The 17,891-nt window shown below is 34.8% G+C and overlaps 2 protein-coding genes across 2 annotated transcripts in view; one reads left to right on the forward strand and one right to left on the reverse strand.

Annotated features, from left to right (window-relative positions):
- The window catches only part of LOC136029562 (E3 ubiquitin-protein ligase HECTD1-like), a 484,457-nt gene that overhangs the window by 228,555 nt on the left and 238,011 nt on the right, over nucleotides 1-17,891 (reverse strand). The gene's annotated exons all lie outside the window — the stretch shown is intronic.
- Nucleotides 1-17,891, forward strand: part of LOC136029563 (uncharacterized) — a 384,714-nt gene that overhangs the window by 13,783 nt on the left and 353,040 nt on the right. Inside the window, exons 4-7 of the transcript XR_010618068.1 lie at nucleotides 4,689-4,850; nucleotides 7,392-7,630; nucleotides 12,366-12,611; nucleotides 16,552-16,797. The gene's annotated coding sequence lies outside the window, so the exon portion shown is untranslated. The remainder of the gene's footprint in view (nucleotides 1-4,688; nucleotides 4,851-7,391; nucleotides 7,631-12,365; nucleotides 12,612-16,551; nucleotides 16,798-17,891) is intronic.

Raw genomic sequence — 17,891 nt, forward strand, 5'->3', positions numbered from 1 at the left:
CCCGAATGCTCAATGATATGTACCTCAATGAACGAAATAAGGCATATATTGTTTTCTTGAAGCCATTATTGGCCGAATTTCAGAGAATTAACCTCCTTTTCCAACACACTAACGCAGATCACTTTCGTTTATTTCAAGAGCTAAAAGAGTTTGTATTAAGTCTTCTGCAGAGAATATTGCACACGTCTGCAGTGTCATTAACAGTGAATATGGACTTCGAAATTTATTACCTTCCTACAGCCCAGGTTGACTACGGATACGAGTTCAATTTGGAGCTTGAAAGATCTAAGCTGACCAGTCATCAAAAGGAAGAAGTAAAGCTGCGTTGCCTCAAATTTCTCAAGACAGCTGCTAGAGCAGTTTTACAGCGCTTGCCCCCAGCTCTTGATTCTCTGCTGAAACTGAAAGTGCTTTCTCCGACCATTTGTTTGTTGCAGTTGTGTCCTCAATTTAGTGATTTGCCTTTGGATGTTATTCCAGTGCTGAATATTAGTGAGTTAGAGAGTCAGTGGAGAAGACTCTTGGTAGTTGACTGGGCATCAGCTTGTGGCGGAGAAATTCCAAGTGACTCTTGTGAATTCTGGGTCAAGGTCCTGCACCATCTTGATCCAGCTGGTGTTCCTCCATGTCGTGACTTAGCGAGGTGGGCATTGATCCTCCTCAGCCTGCCAATAAGCAATGCTGTAGTTGAGAGGTCATTTTCTATGATGAATATTGTGAAGAACAAACTTTGGAATCGAATGTTGTTGCCTATGCTGAACTCAATAGTAGTCTTTCGGCTGTGGTTGTCAGTGTGTGGTATTTGCTGTTCCCAGTTTGAGCCTACTAAAAAAATGTTGCAGTTCAACAGTGAAATCTATAGGCTTGGGGGTTCCACTGCAACCACAGATATGAATTTTAACAATGATCTTGATGTCATACTGGTTTTACTATAGAATTGCAGAACTGGCTCTTTATTCGTTTTCTTTTCATCTGATGCTGTTTTTCTCTTGGTGCTCTTTTCTAACTTCTTGAGTTGTAGATATACACTTAAAAAAAAAAAAAAATGGATTTCCAACAAGAAAATGCGCTGAACTTTCAATTGCTTAAAAAAAAAAAAAATTGTAATTGAATTTTCAGCAAAGGTACAAAATCGAAAAAGTGAATGTGATCATCAACGATTTGTTTAACTTTCCAACAAAAAACGTTTAAAGTCCAGCGAAAAGTTTGATATTTCATGTTCTCTTGACTTTCAATGCCCAATTTTTCAAAGTCCAACCAATTAGTTTGGAATTCCAATGAAAGAATTTTATATTTTACACTCTGCTGACTTTCCAAAAAAAAAAAAATTGAAAATCCAACGAAAAAGCTTAATATTCTACGTTTTCCTGTTTATTCTAGCAAATAATGTTGAAAATAAGATACGAAATTATTTTTTAATAAGAGTTTTTTTTTTCAATTTGCACCTCAAGGTACGAATAGGAATTGAATAAGAAACCATCGGTTTAAAAAAAAGAAGAAAAACGAATGTTGGAATTCTTCAGATTCTGTGAAATTAATATAAAAATGAGCCTCTTCAGTGGAGCCAAAACTAGGAATCTTCGGGTTGAAGCCTGATTGGTAAAAGAAATCGATCTATAAGCTGCATTTAAAAACCAAAATGCTGTATTACAAGATAATCAGCCTTTGATATGCATATTTTCCTAAGGTGATGACGCTGAAATTTTAGCTTGCAGTTAGCTTTTTTAAATCAAAAGTTCCTCGTGTTCGTTCAATATATATAGGTGCAAAATATATTTTGTTCAAAGTTCAAAATATATAGCTGCCACGTAGCTGAAGGTAATTTTTAGATTAAATAATCTTGCTTCAAAATAGGTTTCTAAAGAGATAAACATAATATTTAGTGACAAATTAAAAAAAATATCACTTATTAGGGCAGTAGGGCATGGGGAAGTGGCTTTATTTGTATATGGCTATAGCTTTCGGAAGGGCATGGAGAGGCGTCAACTCTGTTGAAAGGTGTAAATTCGGAGGGAAAACTGAAACTGTAAGGAATAATAACATATTAGGATTTGCCTCGAGGGCTCGGCTGGGAAATGGCCCGTTTGTCTTTTTTATCTAGCTTTCATCTAAAATAGCAGCAGTCACAATTAAATGGTCCAACTTTGATCCTAGGTCTGAACACATAATCTTTGATTCCAAAAGTCTCGAGTTTGAAAATTCTATGGTCGAATTCGTTTCCAAGTAAACAGTTTTACTTTCGCACCATAACTTTGTCAATGCAAAAGCTTAGCGTCAGAAAAAAAACATGAGTTCAAAATATTTAGCTGCCATACAGCTTAAAAAGAAACGAAAGATTAACTCGATATTAGGAGAGGCCAGAGCTATGGGCTGCCATACAGCTTAAGGTATTTCTTTTATATTTCAAACTTAAAAGCAGAAAAAAATGTCAAGTATTCCCGCCTGCCGGGTAGGTTTATTCTTCTTCCCTGCAAATGTTGAGGGGAGATCAACAAAATTGAGACTCTTCCAGAAGTTTAAAGAAAAAACGATGAGAATAGCTTTGGACTGAAAATTCAGTATTAATTCTGCATCTAGATATAGCATTCTTCGTGAAACAAGCTTTCGTACGCACTCACTATAAAGTGGAATCTCAAAAGTGGATTATTTCGGTAAAATTTTCTGGGGCTTGTTCGGGCTTGTTTTGAAAACCCCTGGGCGTTTTTCTGCGTTGACAATCTGGCAACAGTGACCCAGAGTATTCTATGAAGGTGAATGTTCTGAAACTATTCCTTCAGCTAAAGAAAGTGAAGTTGTATTGTCATACCCGACTTCAAAGGTTATAATAAAGGGAGATCAAAGTAAAGCAAAACGTGAAAAAAAGCCTCTTTTATTCCTTAAGAAAATTAAAATAGTTAAAAACAGAAAGTAATTGATTCCTTGTTGCAGTTGAAAAGGGAAACTATGGATTCAAGTCATGTGTGAAGGTAAAAAATCAAGGACCCCTGAAATCATTAGTTGGTTGAATTTTTCAATGAAATAAAAACTCAGAATAAGGATCAACGGCTTTTATATTTTTATATGATGTTGTCAATTCCTGCATTAGTAGAAACCGAATTATTCAGTATCCTTCTAAGAGTAAAATACCTAGCTTATTCTATGTATCACGCTATTGTGTTGCGGGAGCAATACTTTTTAAGTTGCGAGAGAAACACTTTGACTTTGCCGTGTTATTTTTTTTCTAGCACCACGATTTCAGCTTAATCCTAGAAAGTGGCAAGTGTCTAACCTCTATAGTTTTTACGGAAAGTGTGGACCTTAGGCCGGATTGATGAATATGACTTTGCATTTTGGAAAGCTTCGTGGAACTCTTGCCTGGGGCCAAGAATCTATTGTTTCTTCCCACTTCTGTTCGTGATTTCAGCTGAGTTTATCGTTTGGTTTTTTGCACTTGGGATTGCGATAGAGAAATGGTATCAGATGTGCCTCTTAAACTTTAAAAGTTTTCTCAGTGCTAAAGAAATTTGAGTTTATCCTTTGCCCCTTTCTAAGTGATGACGTTAGAAACTTGGCCTACGGCAAAAAAGACAGATAGATTTTTTACGGCAGTCGATAGCTCTTGACGAGCTGATCAAACTATGTATCATCCATTTTTTGGTAGGAAAAATTCCTTTATGAGATATATCAGTTTGAAAGTTTAAAGGGGATGACAACTTCAGTAGTAAGGTACACATTGTACCTAAAAATAGGCCAATACAGAAATGGTATCAGGTGTGCCTCTTAATCTTTAATAGTTCTCTTATTGCTAAAGAAATTAGAGTTTATCTTTGCTCCTTTCTAAGCGATGACGCTCAAAACTTGGCCTACAGCAAAGAAAGTAACTTTTGAACAAAGACAGATAGATTTTTTTTTTCGACGACAGTCGATAGCAAGCTGATCAGAGGATATGTCATCCATTTTTTTGGTAGAAAATTCCTTCATGAGATATACTAGTTTGAAAGTTTAAAGGGGCTGACAGCTTCATTTGTAAGGTACACAATGAAACAAAAAATGGGCCGATTCCAATTTTGAGACATATAGGAGAGTTTTAATCAACAGTCATGTGTTCGCTCATAATCATCTTTGGCAATGAGGGTTTTGGAACTTTTGCTAGTTGATGTACCTATTACTTGTTTCCGGTGTATTTGATGGTAAGACCAATTTGGTTCCAGTGGTGAGACATATAGGGGATTTGTAAATAATAATCGGCTGTCAGGCTACAATCGTATTCAGTGACGAGGGGTTTGCAACTTTTGCTAGTTGTAATGGGGGGTTTGCAACTTTTGTGAGTTGGTTTACCTAGCATTTATTTTAAGATCTTTACAGATTAACAACTTCAGCGTTCAACCGATGTGAGGAAACAAAACCAAAGCGTTGCTCTCGCAATACTTTACTCGGCAAAGCCGAACAGATGTTGCCGCGACACCTCATGCTGCCCATTCAACGTAGATCTAGTTAAATTAATGTTATCCTTTATTTTGTAAGCTGAAGGTTTTTAGCATTAAATGTGATTATTTTCAGATGAGCTGCTTTACGACGAAACTTATACTTATTTATTTATTTAAGAATTAACGACGCTTCTTGACTACTAGGGTCCCTGCGTCGGCCCTGCAGTGCATTATTGCGCTCAAAGTAATATTGGCCACTCAAAATAGGCATTTTCTTTTTAGAAAAAAGAAAATGGTTAATGTAGATCCAGACACACTATTGGAATGGCTGACTCTTGGATTGGGTCAGCCTGATTTAACAGAAAGGGACATGCAACTTGTGGCCCTTGAACAACTCTGTATGCTGCTTTTGATGAGTGATAATGTAGACAGGTGCTTTGAAAGGTAAATACGTTTTTTTTTATTTCACAGGAAAGTCAAATGCTGGTTGTTTCTTCCTGAGGAAATTGCTAAATTCCATAGAAAACCCATAAAATAGAAGTCATTGTCCCCTGAAAAGAATCACAGCTGTCATATAATGACTTAACTTGATTGCCTTCTTCTTTTTTGTGATTGCAGCAGCATAGATGTAACATGCACATAAGATTACTTGAGAGGAATCTATTCAGTCAGAACTGACAGCTGTTTGATACTTACTTGTAGTGCCATCTATGCATTTCTGATACTATTTTATGCTTGTACTTATTTCTGGGAAGTGCGATTAGAGAACTGCTTCACTCATAGCCCAGGTGCACTCATCTTTGTTTGTTAGGAGAGAATTCTTAATGATATTCCAATTTTCATTTACAGATTGATCTAAAGACTCCCCTTGCAGAAAATTTGAAAGCCTTAACCTAAAAATCCATTTTGCAAAGCTCCCCCTGCTACCACACAAACAAAATTTGAAAATCCAGTGACTCACTTCCTGAGGGTTTCATATTGGGATTGGTTTTATAAGGTTTCATAGAGGGTTTCCGATAGGATTGGGGTAAAGAAATAGGATGTATTGGGCTTAGGTAGCTTGCTATGAGGTGTTGGGTTATTTATACTCTAGTAGTATTCAGATTATTACTGTTATTAATGCTATTTTGTTTGTTTGTTTTTGTTTTTGACTTGGGCCTGACTATGTTCTGGAAGTCCATATAGGAACCTTGCTAAATTACTAAAGAACTGTTTTTCTTCCATTTCTTTATTTTTTGGAGCAAAAAAACAAAACAATGAAATGATGATTACTGACTGAACTGAAACAAAGTTGAAACGTATGTTGATATTTGGACAATATGCTGTTGTCTCAGTTATTATTATTATTTTTTTTTTTTTTTTTTTGGTCCAAGATTAAATTCGTTGTAAATGAAATCTAGTGCAAAGATGCCTTCATTTCAATTCTATACAGGATGGTGTCAGTTTGCTAAGAGGGTTTTAATATTGCTCATGCAAATTAATCTTCAACTCTAGTTGCCTGTTAAACCATCAGGTTATATCTACTGCCAAATCTCATATTTGATAAAAACAAAATAGTTCATTAAGTACGAACTTTGAAATTTGATATGCAACATGAAAGACTAGCTTATGTAAGGTTGGTTTTCAATGGGAAAATTTTGACAATTTTTTTTTTTTAGCTAGAAAAGGCTATTGACATAATTCAACATTCTTATGGTTACAGCCCAGTTTTATTTTATTTTTTATGATGAAGGAGTTAGATTAACTAATATTAATAATAGTTAATTATTACAGAGCACCATTAATATAACAGTGTAGAGTTATGAACCTGATTGTTCTAGTCCAGACTTCTCTCTTTCTTCTTCAGATTATTCTGAATTTGACTTGTTCTGATTTTTTTAGATTGTTTTTACTTTTTGTGTTAATTTAGCCTGAATTACAATAGGGCAGAAAATAAAAGACTGGACCCTGAGATTTGGATGTGAGCCTACATGGTATAAAGCTGTGTGATAGTAAGTAAGAGTTGTGCTCAAATCTTTGGGTTCTTTGTTTATAAGTTTAAAGAGATTTTAGAATTTCGGAATAACTAGTAATCTGGAAGGGAATATTTCTTTTTTTGGTGCTGTTCTGTTTAAATAAAAATATTTTGGCACAGGAATCATCAGACACTTCTTCTCTCTTCTGATTCCAATATGATAACCAGAATCAGCATTCAAATAGCTGCATATTTATTTATTTTTATTAAGCATAAATTTGGAAAAATACAACGTATATGAAAATCAGTTTTATTTTTAACCCAGCTTGATCCTGCTTTTTGGCATAAAGGGAAAATTTTCACTTTAGATTATTTCTAGAATGGAAATGATAATGTGATTTTTATTTTATTATAAAATAAACCTATATATATATATATATATATATATATATATAGGCTGTATATTTTTATTTCAATCCTCTTATATATATATATATATATATATATATATATATATATATATATATATATATATATATATATATATATATATATATATATATATATATATATATAGGCTGTATATTTTTATTTCAATCCTGTTGTAATAATTCTTCACTCAACATCTATCATCTGACTTTACTTTAGGATTTCTCTTTATAAAATTTCCTTGTGCGTTCTGCTAAATTTTGAGTGTTTTCATACACTTAGACTTCTATATTCAAATCTTATTTTGTAAAAAAGAAAAAAACTTCTGTAAAAAAACAATGAACAATAATTCATTTAAGGTAAATATAAACTCAGTGTCAACTAATCAAGCAAAGCTGAATCAAGGCTTCTCGAATCAAGCAAGGCTCAGAAAGGGCCCAGGGGAGGGGGGGGGGCTACAAAAAGGATTAGTGATTATCAAGATTTCAGTATGAAAACTTTGTTGGATTCAAAATTGCAAACAGATTTTATTGAATTTATTTTTACTCCTACAAAACCTCTTACTCTATTAATTAGTGTTAAATTTTTTTTCTTTGTTTTAGCTGTCCACCTTGTTCATTTTTGCCTGCTCTATGCCGCATTATGTTGGACGAATCTTCCCAACAGAAAGTATAGTTGAAGTTACAGCCAGAGCAATAACCTATTATCTAGATGTTTCGGCTGAATGTACAAGAAGAATTGTATCAGTTGAAGGAAGTATCGAAAAGCAATTTCCAAAAGACTGACATCCGCTAATCTTGAATCTCGAGTATCTAAAGATTAGGCTGAACAGTGTGTTAACGTAGGTCTTTTTTAATGCTTTCAGGAAGTAGAATTTTTCATGTAGTGTAGCCATCGTAAAGTGGTGAGGCTACATTAGTAACCTCAACCTCAAATTTTCAGTTTACTATTTATGGTTTGTTTCTGTACAGCTAAGGAGTGATCGTGAGGTCCTCTTATTGAATGAGTAAAGTGCCATCGTAAAGTTGGCCGTGGCCAACTTTACGATGAACTTGAAGCCAATTTCAATCTATTTCTATATTAATACAGCTCATTCAATAAGAGGACCTCACGATCACTCCTTAGGCGTACAGAAACAAACCATAAATAGTAAACTGAAAATTTGAGGTTGAGGTTACTAAGGTAGAATTAAAATCTCATTCTGTATAGACTTTAATTCCGTAATGAATATTTATAGCAACTGAAATTGGCAAATCCTTAAAGAATATAACAAAAGTACTACCTAAAACAAATGTAACTGAAATGCTCTGTTTCCTAGTAGAAAATCTTGACCATTGAAATATAGCTCTGAAATAACAATATGACACTACCTTGTTAAATCCGGGGCTATCTATTGCTGTTTCTTGAGTAATCGGTTTTACGGTGGCGGGCTATTAGCCCTCCGACCAACCCTCCTCCTTTTTCCAGGCTTAGGACTGGCTGTATAGCAGGCGGAGTTATCGCATCTACTTTGTCAAATAAGTTTTCCATGCTAAGGGACGAGTTGTCAATTGATAATCAATGGGATTAGATCGTTGGGTCCCTGAAAGAAGTGGCACAAGAAGTTATGGGATATAACAGGAAGAAGCAAGAGCAGTGGATATCTGAAAGTTCCTGGGACAAAGGCCAGAAGTCAAAATTCTCATAGATAGGCATGAGCATAACACGACATGCACTAGCGAATATCTAGATGATTTAAAAGCGCAGTATAAGCGTCTCAATAAACAAGTCAAAACACGGAATAGGAATGAGAAGAGGATGCTCCTCGAAACTATTGCTGATCAGACTGAAGTAGTCGCCAGGCGGGGAGATAATCGCACTGTGTATGCTATAACGAAGGAGCTTGCGGGTATTTCGAAGGCTTCTTCAGCCCAAGTTGAAAACCAAGAAGGCATCTTATTAACCCAGACGGAAGACATAAACTGACGCTGGATGGAACATATCAGCGAGGTATTAAATCTAGTGCCTCCCACAACCTCTTTTAATATCCCTGAAGAAACACTGTTCGATCTTGGAATATATTCCGGACCTCTCTTGCTGAGTGAAGTAAAAGAGGCTCTAATGACTTTGAAAAACGGAAAGGCAGCCGGTAACGATGACATACCCCCAGAACTGTTCAAATATGGTAGAAGCACCCTAGCAGTGCCCATGTTTGAACTTTTGTCACGTGTTTAGGATGATGAAAAAGTCCCGAATGAATGGTCAAAGGCAGAAATTGTCGAACTCTTCAAAAAAGGACAAAAGACTAAATGTTATAATTGAAGAGGCATTGCTTTACAATCAGTTGGTAGCAAGGTTTTGTGTCAAATTATTCTCAATATAATTCGAAGTAAAGTGGAGAACGTTCTGAGAGATGAACAACATGGATTCCGCCAAAACAGATCGTGTTGTGACCTAATATTTAACCTGAGAGTCCTGCTCGAAGAATCTAATGAATGGCAGGTTCGACTACTCACAGTATTTATAGACTTTCTCAAGGCTTTCGACTCGATACACCGCGGGACCATGTGGAAAATTTTAATGCATTACGGGATCCCGATCAAAATTGTAAATATAATTAAACCGCTGTACCTCGATATTATGTGCGCAGTACAAACCGAGGGTGGCATAACGGACTGGCTTTTTCTCGCCACTGTTATTTGCCATAGTCATAGATTTTGTGCTTCGTGGATGTAGCTTCAATGGGGGTCTACAATTAAACCCACTAAGAGCACTTTACGATGGTGTTTTTGCAGACGATATTGCACTCTTTGCTCACGAATCAGAAGCTATACAACACAATATAAATGAACTTGGGCGTGTGTCAAATGCTTTTGGACTCCATAAACGCTAACAAGACTAAATCAATGTCAAATGCGATCATTCCTGACTTAGCTGAGGGACTTTTGGTCAGCAATAAGGAAATTGAAGTAGTGAGAGAGTTCAAATATCTCGGCAGCATTCTTACGCAAGATGTCAATCCTGAAAGAGAAATTTTGTGCCGAATAGCATTGGCTGGCTCTGCCTTCAATTGTCTTAGAAATGTTTGGAGAAATAACAAATATTCCTAGAAGCTAAAACTCAGAATTTATAATAGCAACGTCCTCTCCGTCCTTACACGTGGCTGTGAAACTTGGAGCCTCTTTGCTTGGGTTCTTCAACTATACCATGTTCAGCAAGTATTTAATGGTTGGGTCTCTTTTTTTCCACGTCACTTTCGTCTACTTGCTCCGCTATTACGTCCAGCGTGCTGAAAAGTATGCGGAAAAATTTCACAAATCGTGGTCGGTATAACCGAAAAGTACTATGCCGTCTTTATTCTAATTTTTGTATATCTAACCAGTCGGAAATATAATGATTTTAATTTATTTTTGTTTATTCTTTTGCCTTAATGAAGAAAGATAAGATACAATTATACGAATGAATGAGTCTGTTGATAAGCTCACAGATCAGTGACACAAGACGAGAAATACAAATAAAACATAAGTAAAGGAAAATATCAAAAATATGGAGTAAGCTATGTTTCCATTCAATGGCAAATACCATTAGTTTGACTTAGATGGCGTTGATGCGGAGTTTTTAGCCTTGTTAGTGAGAGAGAGAAAGATGGGTTTATTAATATAAACTAAATAAAAAAAACTATTTTTTTTAACTAAAAGTAAGGAGCGACATTAAAACTTAAAACGAACAGAAATTACTCCGTGTATGAAAGGGACTATTCCCTTCTCGACGCCCCGTTCTTTGCGCTAAAGTTTGACTCTTTCTCTCAATTCTACTTTATTAAACTGTATAAAAATTAGCTTAAAGAGCGGGGAGTTGAGAAGGGAACAGCAATTTTTGATGCGTCTTTTAAAATTCTCTTTTTATTGTAAATGAATGATTACGGTTTTGGTACTGTAAAAGCATTAGTATGCCGGGAAATTAAAATTTCACTCGAGTCTTTTGTTTTTTGAATTAAAATTGAATAGTGGTGGGCATCAAGTCTTGGCTAATTGTAAAAAAAAACCCTACAAAAAAACCTTTGTAAAATATAAAAAAATTTGTTAATATGTATTTTTGTTACTTTTTTATAAGTGGCAAAAATTTAGGAGGGGGGCTCGAACCGAGTACTCCCCTCCCCTTTTGACACGGCCCTGTCCTTAGCTATGCCTAGGAAATAGCTATGGCAACTACACATATCTTCACCAAATCCTGAACTACCTGTGCTAAAGTGCCTGAACTACCAACTATACTATTCAAACATAGTTAATTTACACAAAAGTGATAAAGATTGATCTTTTAAATCCATGGTTGAATTGGATTTAAATCCAATTGAGACTTTTAAATCCATGCAAAAAAAATTAACGTTGCATTTAATTTAACGTTAGCAAATCAGCTACCTTTTTTTATGTAGCACTAAAATAAATATACAAGCAAAAATAATTCTAGGACATTTCTCTGCCAAGTGATTTGTCCAGTAAAATGAAAACAAAGTAAGGAATATTATTTGCCGTTTTTTTATGAATAAAAAGAAAAATCACAGACATGGCAAAGGTATCGCCCAATTATTTTTATAATAATTATTTTTATTTTTATAAAATAAAGGGAAGCAAACGCTACCCTTTATTAACAAGTGAGAGACTAAAAAGTTTGAAAAAAATCTTGATCCTACAGATTATTGATAGTTGTTTCTTTCGTCACGTTCTGCTCAAGTTTACGGTTGTCATTATGTAGTACATGCGCTCTGAGTTCCAAATGGATTTAATGGCCTCTACAGATTATTTGGATTTGAACGATCTGTCGCTCATCGTATTTTGAACACATTTTAAACTCCATCTTGATAGAAAAAATCCACCGGAGGAAAATCGGCAGTGCGCTAAAATTTCTTGCTGGCGAGCCGAGTCGCGCCACCGTTTTCCTTTGGGCACCTCTATTTGTCGCCGAAAAGAAACCGGCACGGCATTGGAGTCTACCTAAAACTTTATAATTTTGAAACAATAAAAAGAAAAATATTTGAAAATTTGGGCTTTAGACCCTAGATGGGTCCAGGAGGAGAGAACTTTCGTTTGATGTCCTTGGTGCCTTAAGTCCTTAAGAATGCCCTTAAAAATGCCCTTGAGTCTCCTTTCTCTTATTACCCTCATTCCTTCGTCTAGTAACAGTATTTCCAGTTTAGATGGGTTGCCTAAAGTTAGGAGTTTTGAAATCTTTTTAAGGGAAATTCTTTTCATTTGTAGATTCTAGGGAGTTTTTACCCTTACAGTACTAAAGATTTTAGTCTCTTAGGATCCTTATATTGTTTCTGGACTCAATGCTCTGTGTGAAGGGAGAACATGATGTAAGAGATAATGTTCCGTGTTAAGGGAGAACGAGACAAGCGCCTAAAGTTCCATCTGTTAGAATAATAGGGGTCATTGCTGGGGGTCCGGGGGTTTCTACCAGATTAGAAAGAAATCATTCTTGGATTTATTTCCAAGGTCGTTAGATGGTGTAAATGTGAGCCTAGCTTAAGCTACATCAAGTTGTTTTATTTCTTTTTAAAAATAACTGTTCCTTAATTTATTTTCCCTTGAACATAGCACCTGCTTCGAATGCCTCCACATCTACCCGCAAAGACGATCTACGACTTCGACCCTATATAAACCGGTTGGAAGCAATCGCGTGGCCGACCAAAGAAATGTTGGTCCTAAAGCCTCTCCGAGTTCCTAATGATTGCAAACATCAGACCGGGTAAAGCGCAAATACTCGCCATCGACCGGAACGGATGGAGGAAGCAGATGTGACTCTTTAGGTCAATCAGCGCTCGGCAGGAGACTCAAGTCAAAGTAAGTCAAGTGAATATAGCCACGTAATGTATTTAGTCTGAAAAATAAAGGGCATAGTAATGCAATAAAAAAATCTGAACAAACTCTAGTATAAATCCATGGAGACTGATTGTCCATAATGCATTGATATTCTTCACTTGAAACTATGAAAAAGATATACCGTCTTGAAACCCAACTAGTCTCCCAATTCCTTGTTTCTGCAAAGTTTTTTTTTTGTTTGAGTCCATCTTTCAGGACTTTTGTGTCATTTTGTTCTGCTTTTCTGTAGTTCAAGGCTTTGGGTGCTTTGATAAATTTATGCTCAAATTCTAGTATAATCACTATAATTTTACTTGAACATCATCTATGCTCCAATAGTCTTCTTCCTAAACTGTTAGTAACAAAATGGAAATGCAGAATTTTTCAATTAAATAAAGAATTTACAGGATAAATACTGATAAAATTAACGTAAGCAATCATTTACCTGATATAGTCTTAATGTTTTGTTGCTGTGTATTTTGCTTGGGTGATAAGCAATCCTTGCTTTTGTGTCTATATTGAGTGTAAATTTAATTATCTTACAATATAAGTTGCGCTGTTATCAAGTGGCAGATATCAACACTATTGACTTCAACAATATTTGAAACTAACCAGGAATATAATGACTAATCATCGGGAAGCGTGGCAATTTTTTGAAAAAAGTGGGATTTCTTAGATAACGGAATAAAAAAAATGGCCCCGTAGAGGCGCGAACGACTTACAAGACTTACTGCTTGAAAGTTGTCCAGTCATCGCTGTCCAATTTCATTCAAGCACGCTAACCGCTTCGCCAAGAGGGCTTACATCAAAAAATGTTTTAATTATATGATTGTACATAGTGAATCAAAAGTGAAATAAATAGACCAAGAAAAGGAAATTATACGAAAATATTAAAAGAAATTTATTAAACAAAAGAGAAAAAAACATTTTCTTTGTTTTCATGACTCACAGTATAAAAAGAGTGGTTGCAATTAGCAGAAAAGTCAATGGAAAATAATTACGGTATTACCAAAGGAAGTTCTCGGCTAACTAATTGCTTAATTTTTAGTTTTGAGACAATAAAATAGTTTAGACAATTACAAATAGAAAATTTAGTTTTGAAAACAAAAGACAATAAAATGTCAATTTGGAAAAAACAATTACACAGCACTTCAGATTGAGCATTATTTCTTGAATCATGTTCTCCCTTTATACAGAAGATTGTGTCTAGAAACAAGATAAAGAGTCTAAGAGACAAAATATTTGGTAGCTTCCTTTTTACTTTTTAAAGCTACCCTCTTAAACTTAACCTAAACTTTTGCAATTTTATTCGAATCATAGTTCAACTTAAAAATAAGAATCTAATAATTACAGAGTATTTTCAAAAGTAAAATGCATCTAGTATTCAATCAGTTAAGGCAATTTAACTGAGAGGCAATCATTTAAAGCAAGTTTAGTCTTACCCATCAAAAGTTACGAACCTGAAAAACTTGCCTTTTTGAAAAAAAAATGGAAAAATTTTCTAGAAGTTATAGAATCTTCATGAAAATTGCACCATCAGATTTAATGTATCAGAGAACCTTCCTGTAGAAGTTTCTAGCTCCTATATGCAAATACGTGGAACTTTGTATTTTTGCCAGAAGAAAGATCACGGATCCGTGTTTATTTCATTTATTTATTTTTTCAAGGGTGATAGTATAAACCCATCTTGAAATATCACGAGAGGGCTTATTCATCACGAGAGGCACTTCATGTAGAAGGGGTTGTTGGATAACTTCAGAGTGGGCTAATTTAATTCGAAATCAGAAGTTCTAGTGCCCTTTTTAAGATTCTAAAGTAGAACTTTGTATTTTTGCCAGATGAAAGATCATGGATGCGTGTTTAATGGTGGTAAGTGGCATTAGTGCTAAGTGGGCATTAATTCAGGATCAATTTGCCAAAAGAAAATAAAGTATATCTAACCAGTCGGAAATATAATAGATTTTAATTTATTTTTGTTTATTCTTTTGCCTTAATGAAGAAAGATAATATACAATTATATGAATGAATGAGTCTCTTGATAAGCTCACAGATCAGTGACACAAGACGATAAATACAAATAAAACATTAGTAAAGGAAAATATCAAAAATATGGAGTGAGAAATATTTCCATTCAATGGCAAATACCATTAGTTTGACTTAGATGGCGTTGATGCTGAGCTTTTAGCCTTATTAGTGAGAGAGAGACAAAGATTGGTTTATTAATATAACTAAATTTTTAAAAAAAGTTTTTTTGACTAAAAGTAAGGAGCGTCATTAAAACTTAAATGAACGGAAATTACTCCATGTTTGAAAGGGACTGTTCCCTTCTCGACGCCCCGCTCTTTGCGCTAAAGTTTGACTATTCCCTCAATCCTACTTTTTTAACAGTAAAAAAATTTAAAGTAGTCATACAGTAAGTCATACAGTAGTCATTTACAGTAGTAAAACAGTAAGTCATACACGGAGTAATATCTTTTTTTTCAAGTTTTAATGTCGCTCCTTACTTTCAGTTAAAAAAACTAGTTTTTTTTTATTTAATTCTGAATGTTTTTGAATTAATGCATGTTTGATTTTGGCTCTTCGCACATAAATTATTGAAATGAAATTTGTATATTAATTCTTTTTTGGCTAAATGGTTTTCTCTTAGTTTTGACCAGACGATTTTGAGAAAAAAGGGGTGGGGGAGGAGGCCTAATTGTCCTTCAATTTTTTAGTTACTTGAAAAGGCAACTAGAACTTTAAATTTTTAACGACCTTTTTTATTAGTAAAAAATACACGTAACTTAAGAATTAACTTACGTAACGAACTTTTATATTCTCATATTTTTATAATGTATATGAGAGGGGTTTGTCCGCTCGTTAATACCTCACTCTTTACACTAAAGCTTAAATTTTGTCCCAACTCTTTAAGAATGACCTCTAAATCAGAAATGCCGTAAAATAAATAGTTGAAATTACTTAAAAATATTTTAAATATTAAAAAATATTAAAAAGTTTGAAAAAAATTTTGATCCTACATATTATTGATAGTTGTATCTTTCGTCACGTTCTGCTCAAGTTTACGGATGTCATTATGTAGTACATGCGCTCGAGTTCCAAAGGGATTTAATGGCCTCTACAGATTATTTGGATTTGAACGATCTGTCGCTCATCGTCTTTTGAACACATTTTAAACTCCATCTTGATAGAAAAAATCCACCGGAGGAAAATCGGCAGTGCGCTAAAACTTCTTGCTGGCGAGCTGAGCCGTGCCACCGTTTTCCTTTGGGCACCTCTATTTGTCGCCGAAAAGAAACTGGCACGGCATTAGAGTCTACCTAAAACTTCATAATTTTGAAACAATAAAAAGAAAAATATTTGAAAATTTGGGCTTAAAACCCTAGATGGGTCCAGGAGGAGAGAAATTTCGTTTGATGTCCTTGGTGCCTCAAGTCCTTAAGAATGCCCTTAAAAATGCCCTTGAGTCTCCTTTTTCTTATTACCCTCATTCCTTCGTCTAGTAACAATATTTCCAGTTTAGGTGGGTTGCCTAAAGCTAGGAGTTTTGAAATCTTTTTAGGGGAAATTCTTTTCATTTGTAGATTCTAGGGAGTTTTTACCCTTATAGTACTAAAGATTTTAGTCTCTTAAGATCCTTATATTGTTTCTGGACTCAATGCTCTGTGTAAAGGGAGAACATGATGTAAGAGATAATGTTCCGTGTTAAGGGAGAACGAGACAAGCACCTAAAGTTCCGTCTGTTAGAATAAAGGGGGCATTGCTTGGGGTCCGGGGGTTTCTACCAGATTAGTAAGAAATCATTCTTGGATTTATTTCCAAGGTCGTTAGATGGTGTAAATGTGAGCCTAGCTCAAGCTACATCAAGTTGTTTTATTTCTTTTTAAAAATAACTATTCCTGAATTTATTATCCCTTGAACATAGCACCTGCTTCGAATGCCACCACATCTACCTGCAAAGACGTTCTACGACTTCGACCCTACATAAACCGGTTGGAAGCAATCGCGCGGCCGACCAAAGAAATGTTGGTCCGACAGCCTCTTCGAGTTCCTAATGTTTGCAAACATCAAAGCGGGTAAAGCGCAAATACTCGACATCGACCGGAACGGATGGAGGAGGCAGATGTGACTCTTTAGGTCAATCAGCACTCGGCAGGAGACTCAAGTCAAAGTAAGTCAAGTGAATATAGCCACGTAATGTATTTAGTCTGAAAAGTAAAGGACATAGTAATGCAATAAAAAAATCTGAACAAACTCTAGTATAAGTCCATGGAGACTTATTGTCCATAATGCATTGATATTCTTCACTTGAAACTATGAAAAAGATTTACCGTCTTGAAACACAACTAGTCTCCCAATGCCTTGCTTCTGCAAAGTTTTTTTTTTTTGTTTGAGTCCATCTTTAAGGACTTTTGTGTCATTTCGTTCTGCTTTTCTGTAGTTCAAGGCTTTGGGTGCTTTAATAAATTTATGCTCAAATTCTAGTATAATCACTATAATTTTACTTGAACATCATCTATGCTCCAACAGTCTTCTTCCTAAACTGTTAGTAACAAAATGGAAATGCAGAATTTTTCAATTAAATAAAGAATTTACAGGATAAATACTGATAAAATTAACGTAAGCAATCATTTACCTGATATAGTCTTAATGTTTTGTTGCTGTGTATTTTGCTTGGGTGATAAGCAATCCTTGCTTTTGTGTCTATATTTAGTGTAAATTTAATTATCTTACAATATAAGTTGCGCTGTTATCAAGTGGCAGATATCAACACTATTGACTTCAACAATATTTGAAACTAACCAGGAATATAATGACTGATCATCGGGAATCGTGGCAATTTTTTGAAAAAAGGAAAAAAAAAATGGCCCCATAGAGGCGCGAACGACTGACAAGACTTACTGCTTGAAAGTTGTCCAGTCATCGCTGTCCAATTTCATTCAAGCACGCTAACCGCTCCGCCAAGAGCTTGCATCAAAAAATGTTTTAATTATATGATTGTACATAGTGAATCAAAAGTGAAATAAATAGACCAAGAAAAGGAAATTATACGAAAATAATAAAAGAAATCTATTAAACAAAAGAGAAAAAAACATTTTCTTTGTTTTCATAACTCTCAGTATAAAAAGAGTGGTTGCAATTAGCAGAAAAGTCAATGGAAAATAATTACGGTATTACCAAAGGAAGTTCTCGGCTAAATAATTGCTTAATTTTTAGTTTTGAGACAATAAAATTGTTTTGACAATTACAAATAGAAAATTTAGT

This window comes from Artemia franciscana, chromosome 7 (assembly GCF_032884065.1).
Source record: "Artemia franciscana chromosome 7, ASM3288406v1, whole genome shotgun sequence".
Classification (NCBI taxonomy): Eukaryota; Metazoa; Arthropoda; class Branchiopoda; order Anostraca; family Artemiidae; genus Artemia; species Artemia franciscana.